This window comes from Tachyglossus aculeatus, chromosome 9, assembly GCF_015852505.1.
Source record: "Tachyglossus aculeatus isolate mTacAcu1 chromosome 9, mTacAcu1.pri, whole genome shotgun sequence".
NCBI classification, from domain to species: Eukaryota; Metazoa; Chordata; class Mammalia; order Monotremata; family Tachyglossidae; genus Tachyglossus; species Tachyglossus aculeatus.
Window position 1 is genome coordinate 36,018,136 of NC_052074.1, and position 7,726 is coordinate 36,025,861.

General features: G+C 49.3%; 1 long non-coding RNA gene across 1 annotated transcript; it reads left to right on the forward strand.

Annotated features, from left to right (window-relative positions):
* The first annotated feature begins 2,195 nt into the window (after positions 1 to 2,195).
* LOC119932486 lies at positions 2,196 to 4,863 on the forward strand. Its single transcript, XR_005452321.1, has 3 exons — positions 2,196 to 2,337; positions 2,604 to 2,726; positions 4,702 to 4,863. It is a non-coding gene; the product is annotated as an uncharacterized LOC119932486 (long non-coding RNA).
* Positions 4,864 to 7,726: the final 2,863 nt, after the last annotated feature.

Below are 7,726 nucleotides of genomic sequence, written 5' to 3' on the forward strand. Positions count from 1 at the left end.
TGACATATGGGTTACATCGCAAGTGGCTTTAACGCGATTAACAACAACACACATTCTTGTAACGTTTCTGTGTAACTTTGCTACATACCAAATTAAGAGTGAAGTGATAGAAACAGAACCTTGATTACCGATAGCAATCTTCTTAAAATTTAACTCGCATACTTAGGTGGATGGAAGATAATGGTACACGCCGAATACGTTCTCGGGTCCTGCATTACTGTAGTGCAAAGATCAGGGTAGGCAGCTTTTGTTTTCTCTGTAAACGCAGCAGGTGTAGTTTCCTGAAGCTCCCGCATTACAGTTTGGGCCAGGGGTAGTAAAAAAAAAGGATAGTCACTTTTCACATTTACTCCTACTTAGAAATGCAAGATTAAACCCCGTTATTAGTGAACACGATTGGGTATAGGCAGCCTGTGTTGTAGTACTGCTATTGTACATGGAAACTTGAAATTTCATGGAGCACCTAGATTGGAGAGTTTGGGTGTCAGAGGGGTTTCAATGCAAGTGACTTTTCCAGGGTGGAGTGGGTGGAGAAAGCGCACAGTCTCTCAGCATATTCACTTTCACTTAACAGGCTAGAAGATAAATGACTCATGTAGCGGAATGAGTCTTTGCTGCACCATGCGAGGCCAGGATCAGTGTAGAAACCGTTTCTCCTTTGCTGTTGTACATGGACATGAACCTTTGAATTTTCCAGCAGAGTTCAAATGGCATTTCGTGCTATAAGCGTCACAACGCTTTAACGTGAGTTAAACATGTTAACTCATGCATTCCTAGGTCACTTTCCTCCATAACGAGGTAAGAGTAAAGTGATACAAGCAGAACCTTAGATTACTGATGTACTGCATACTACAGTCGAAAGCTCGGTGTATGAGTCTTGTATTTCACTACCGCTCTTTGACATGGAACTCCCAATTAGCTTTTCCCAAATGTCGTGAAGCGTCATGACCCAAATGTCATGAAGTGTCCCAAATGTCAATTAGTTTTTCTTGCCAGAGGGGCTGCACCGTTTTACAGAATGGAGAAAACGCCTATTCACCTCTCGCTTTCCCTCTTAATTAAGAGACAAGATGAAAAATGACTCCTTCAGAAGACTAGACTACTTATGTGCTGAAGGCTGCATGGCAAGGATCAGGGTAGATCTCATCTGTTACTGTAATGCAGGCTAGAAGACACGGCAGATGAGTGCTAAAAGTTGCGGAGTCTCTTTTACTACATTGTTCTGAACATTTACAATTCCAAGAAGATTCCACGTGGTATTTCGTGGAAAGTGGGATTCCACGCAAGTAGTTTGGCCAGGATTGAGAGAAAGAGACACATTCAATCACCGAATTTATTTAAGACCCCTCCTTGGTAGGTTAGAAGAAAAATGAGATTTACAGAATTCTTAACTACCAATGGGTAACATACTGCACTGCAAGGATCCGAGGAGGCATCATCTGTTTCACTAATACTGTTGGTAACGGAACAGAAATTTTATCACGATCTCACATAACTTCTGATGACAGAAGAGTTTTCACGCAAGTGAGTCTTAACAGAATAGAGAAAAAAACCATTCACTCTTATTTAGCAGCGGGTACGTAAAAGGCTATTCACTGCAGGGGAGGGAATCAGGGTAGGCATCTTCTGTTACTGTTTTGCTCTGTACATGATACTGAACGTGAATAATTTCAAGAAACACCACGTTCTATCAAAATTCCTTTTTAACCTGCCGATTAAACAGGATAGAGGAAAAATGGTACATGCAAAAGAATAAAATCGTAATGAAAGCCATAGGGCAGCACAAGAATCGGTGCTGGCAGTTCCTTCAATTTCTATTACGATTTTACCTGGAGCTGCACTTTTGAAAATTCATGAAGCTTTTGGTGCCAGAAAGGTTTCAACGTGTCACTTTTGTAGCATGGAGAAAATGCACATTCGCTTAACACATAGACACATAGACCTAACTAATAGACCAGAAGAAAAGCGATTCGTACAGAAGCCTGACTACTTCTTGGGCTGAAATCCCCGGTGCAAGGATCAGTGTGGATACCTTCTGTTACTCTATTGCAATACGTGGTACTGAACGTTTAAAACTTCAAGGTGAGTTCATACGGTGTTTCGTGCCATAGGGATTTCAGCGTACAGATGTGGCTTTGTTAGGATTGGAAGACAAAGAGATTTAAACCACTTTCTTATTTCACTTGCAGGATGGAAGAAAAATTATGCATGCAGAACACTAGATGCCTGTACTATCACTTACATGGAACTGAAGAGCTGAAATTTCATACAGCTCTGATATTCGTGCCAGAGGAGTTTCAACTTAACTTACATTCACAAATTGGAGAAAACGCATAGGTAGTCTTCTCATTTCCTCCTACCTAGAGGGAAGCAAAATAACTTTTGCAAGACCAAACCCTGCTATTATTGAACGCGATAGTGCAGGTATCAGTGTAGACAGCTTCTGTTATGGCAATGATATTGAACATGGAACTGAACCTTTGATATTTCAAGAAGAATTCATATGGCATTTTTGTCCCATACGCGCTGTAACAAATGTCGCTTTCACAGAAACGAGAGACACTCACATTCGATCTATTTTTGCATTGAACTTGTCTATTTAGCAAGATAAAAGAAAAATGGTACCTGCAGAAGATGTTTCCTATACAACTGAAGGGATGCACCTCAGCGGTTGAAATTGAATTCAGGAACTCCCAGTTAGCGTTTTGTGTCAGAGAACTTTCAAGGTAAGTGAGTCTTACAGAATGGAGAAAACGCCCGTTCTCATCTCACTTCCAGTTTTACTAAAGAGACTAGAAGAAAAATGACGCATGCGGAGCACAACACCCCGTAAGTATTCACACTGCAAGGCAAAGCATTGATAGCGTCTGTTACTCTATGGCTGAAAGTGACACTGAACATTTGAAAATTCCGGAAATTTCGTGCCATACGCTTTCCAAAGCAAGTGACCTTGGCAGGACTGAGAGAAACACGTATTCCAGAAATATGCCTATTTAAATTGCCGACAAAACAGGATAGAAGGTAAACGGCCCAGGCAAAAAGAGCTTCCTAACGGCCTGTCAGAGGGCTTTCGACAGAAGTGCCATTGACAGAGCGGAGAAACGTACAGTCTCTCAGCACATTCATGGTTACTTTATCTTCCGGCTAGAAGATAAATGACTCATGCAGGGGAAAGTCTCCTTCTGTGCTGAACAATGCGAGGCAAGAATCAGTGTAGCTATTATCTGCTACTCTATCACAGTGGCACAATAGATCAAAATTCAAAGGAACCTATGAATTTTCCAACAGAGTTCATATGGCATTTCTTGCCATACAGGTTACGTCGCAGGTGTCAACTCATCAGAATAAATAGGAGTAAAGCTAGATGCACATCATTAACAAAATAAAACAAATAGAATACTAAATATGGACAAGTAAAATAAATAGAGTAAAAATCTGTACAAACACATACAGATGCGTTGGGGAGGGGAAGGAGGTAAGGCGGGGGAGTGGGGAGGGGGAGAGGAAGGAAGGGGCTCAGTCTGGGAAGGCCTTCTGGAGGAGGTGAGCGCTCAATAGGGCTTTGTAGGGAGGAAGAGAGCTAGCTTGGCAAATCAATCAATCAATCAATCAATCATATTTATTGAGCGCTTACTGTGTGCAGAGCACTGTACTAAGCGCTTGGGAAGTACAAGTTGGCAACATATAGACACAGTCCCTACCTAACAGTGGGCTCACAGTGTAAAAGGGGGAGACAGAGAAGAAAACCAAACATACTAACAAAATAAAATAAATAGACTAGATATGTACAAGTAAAATTAATAAATAAACAAATAGAGTAATAAATATGTACAAACATATATACATATATACAGGTGCTGTGGGGAAGGGAAGGAGGTAAGATGGGGGGGATGGAGAGGGGGACGAGGGGGAGAGGAAGGAAGGGGCTCAGTCTGGGAAGGCCTCCTGGAGGAGGTGAGCTCTCAATAGGGCTTTGTAGGGAGGAAGAGAGTTAGCTTGGCAGATGTACGGAGGGAGGGCATTCCAGGCCAGGGGGAGGGCGTGGACCTGGGGTCGATGGCGGGACAGATCTTAATCCCCATTTTCAGATGAGGTAACTGAGGCAAATCATTCATGTGATTGAATGAATGAATTGTACCCCACCAACTGCTTCGCATAGTGCTCTGCACACAGTAATTCTCCAGTAAATCAGACTGACTGCTTGATTGATAAATTCTGCTCAGCCAGGGGCTTGGCCCTGATGGTGGGATGAGGGCAGAAACCCTTTTGGGCTACTGGTAGTTTGTCCGTTGTCCAAGCATAAACTTGAACAATAGCCCCAAACCGAGTGAGTGGTCACACCACCACTTGCGTGGCCGTGTGACCAATCCAACCCGCGTGTCTTGGCCCTCCTCGAACCTAACTCTCCATCAGTGACCCTGCATGGACGATCCAGCACCACTACCTCTCCCTCCCATCCCTATCCCTGACACTCCCCAAGTGACCCAGCAGGGACCGTTCAAAACCACCGACCTACCTTTCTCCATGAAATCTTTCTGCCTCAGCTTCCGCATTTATAAAATAGGGATTTAGACTGTGAGCCCAGTGTGAGACAGGGACTGTGTACCACCCAATTATCTTGTGTCTAAGCCAGTGGTTAGTACGGTGTCTGCCAGATAATAAGTGTTTTAAAAAGACCACAGTTGTTATTGTTCTTATCAGGGAAGTTGGATATGCCGTGACTTGGATGACAACGCTCGACGACGGTCCGGAGCGGTCCATCTCGCAGTGACCCTCAAGTGCAACCGCAGAGGCTCGCATCTCCTCCTGCCTTCAGAACATATCCATCTGGATGTCTGCTCGCCACCTAAAACTCAACATGTCCAAGACTGAACTCCTTGTCTTCCCTCCCAAACCCTGCCCTCTCCCTGACTTTCCCATCTCTGTTGACGGCACCGCCATCCTTCCCGTCTCACAAGCCCGCAACCTTGGTGTCATCCTCGACTCCGCTCTCTCATTCACCCCTCACACCCAAGCCGTCACCAAAACCTGCCGGTCCCAGCTCCGCAACATTGCCAAGATCCGCCCTCTCCTCTCCATCCAAACCGCTACCCTGCTCGTTCAAGCTCTCACCCTATCCCGTCTGGACTACTGCATCAGCCTTCTCTCTGATCTCCCATCCTCATGTCTCTCCCCACTTCAATCCATACTTCATGCTGCTGTCCGGATTGTCTTTGTCCAGAAACGCTCGGGGCATGTTACTCCCCTCCTCAAAAATCTCCAGTGGCTACCAATCAATCTGCGCATCATGCAGAATCTTCTCACCCTCGGCTTCAAGGCTCTCCAGCACCTCGCCCCCTCCTACCTCACCTCCCTTCTCTCCTTCTACAGCCCAGCCCGCACCCTCCACTCCTCTGCCGCTAATCTCCTGACCGTGCCTCGTTCTCGCCTGTCCCGCCGTCAACCCACGGCCCACGTCATCTCCCGGGTCTGGAATGCCCTCCCTCTGTCCGTCCCCAAAGCTAGCTCGAGTCCTCCCTTCAATGTCCTACTGAGGGCTCACTTCCTCTAGGATGCCTTCCCAGACTGAGCCCCTTCCCTCCTCTTCCCTCGTCCCCCTCTCCATCCCCCGTCTTACCTCCTTCCCTTCCCCACAGCACCCCTATATGTGTATATATGTTTGTACATATTTATTACTGTATTTATTGATTGATTTTTCTCAATAGTGTGTGAATAGTTGGAGAGATGATGAGTAATGAAACGGCTGCCACTCTTGGGAGGACAGGGTCTGGGGTTCTGTGCAGGAAGCTACTTCTGTCTGACTCGATTGGGACTGAGAAGGGCCAGGGCCCTTAATTTTATTGACGGGGCAAGCTTCGCCATGTCCCTAGAAATCCTCCAAAGTCTCAGTCCCCAGAGAAAGGACATTCCTGGGCATAACACAGAAGCTGGAGTGATCCAATTTCAGGAGGAGGACAGAGCGTCTCTCAGGGTCTTTATCCTATTTTTCTCTGAGAAGCAAAGTGTGCAGACTCCTACCTGAGGTCAAGGAAACCGGGGTGTGGGCAGGGAGGACAAAAGGCAGGTACTGTACCAGAAATTGCATTCTAGCTATTGTGCTGTTCTGCACCTTCAATCGATCCGTTGGATCAGAAGCGTGACAAGGGCAGGGAAGCAGAGAGGGACCAGGGTGAGGAAGCAGAGAGGGACCAGTGATGGCATATAGGTGGACCAGGGCCGGGAGACAAGGGAAATCCTCTGCCTCCCTGCCCTTTTCCACTCTGCTTCTTGGAACTAAAGGGGAACTAGCGCTGCCAGGAACAGGGGAACCAGGGAAGGGAGGCAGAGGCAGACCAGGGCTGGGATTTGGAAGGTACCTGATCTAGAAAACAACAGGACCAGGGCCGGGAGGTAGAGGTGACCCAGGCCCAGGAGGCCAAAGGGGACCAGGGCAGGGCAGCTGTGTGGGACCAGGGTGAAGAGGCAGAAGGGTACCTTGGTCGGGAGACGGGAGACAAGGGCAGAGAAGAAGAGGGGAACCAGGGCCAAGAGGCGGGGGGCAACCAGGTTAGCGAGACAGGCCGGCCAGGGCCGGGAAACATGCGGGACCAGGGCGGAAAGGCAGAGGGGTACCTGGGCCAGGAGACCAGGGGAACAGGGCCGGGATGTTGAGGGGACACAGGGCCGGGAGGCGGATGGTGACCCCGGCAAGGAGGCAGTGGGGGACCAGGGCCACGAGGCAGAGGGCTTACCTGGGGCAGGAGACAAGGGGACCTGGACCGGAAGAGAGGGGGACCAGGGCTGGGAGGCAGAGGGGGACCAGGACCAGGAACCAGAGTCATACCTGGGTAGGAGATACAGAGGGGCCAGGACTGAGACGTTGGGGGGACCAGATCCAGTAGCTAGAGGAGGATTTGGATCGATAGGCAGGAGGATCAGGTCTGAGAAGCAGAGGGGCACAATGGCCAAGAGGCAGGAGGTGACCAGGTCATATAGACGCAGAGGCTGACCAGGTCCGGAAGGCAGGGGATACCTGGGCTGGGAGGCTAAGGGGGACCAGGGTGGAGAAACAGGGGCGACAAGGGCAGGGAGGTAGAGGGGGCCCAGGGCCGGAGGCCGAAAAGAACCAGGACCTGAGAGCAGAGAGGGAGCAAAGCTAGGAGGTTGAGGGGTGCCTTGGCCGGGAGACAGGGGGACTAGGGCGGGTAGGCAGAGGGGTCCAATGCTAGGAGGCAGAGGGGTACCTAGGCTGGAAGACGGGGGACCTGGGCCGGGAGGTAGAAGCAGTCCAGGGTGGGGAGGCAGAAGGTTACCAGGGCCGGGACGTAGAGGTGAACCTGGGGCCGGAAGACAGGGGAAACGGGGCCTGAAGGCAGAGAGGGACCAAGGCTAGGAGGCAGAGGGGTACCTTGACGGGAGACAGGGGGACCAGGGCCGGGAGTTAGAAGTGGTCCAGGGTGGGGAGGCAGAAAGTTACCAGGGCCGGGAGGTAGAGGGGAACCCGGACCAGAAGACAGGGGATCCATGGCCGAGAGGCAGAGGGGGAGCAGGGCAGGGAGAGAGGGGGACCAGTGCTGAGAAGCAGAGGGGGACCAGTGCCGGAAGGCAGGGGGACCGTGTCCAGGAGGTATAGGGTAAAGAGGGTCGGTACCGAGACTTACCCAAGGGCCTGGAGGTTGCAGGAAACCAAGGCAAGGAGGCCATGGGGGACAAGGGCCAGGAAGCAGAATTCTACCTGGGCCGGGAA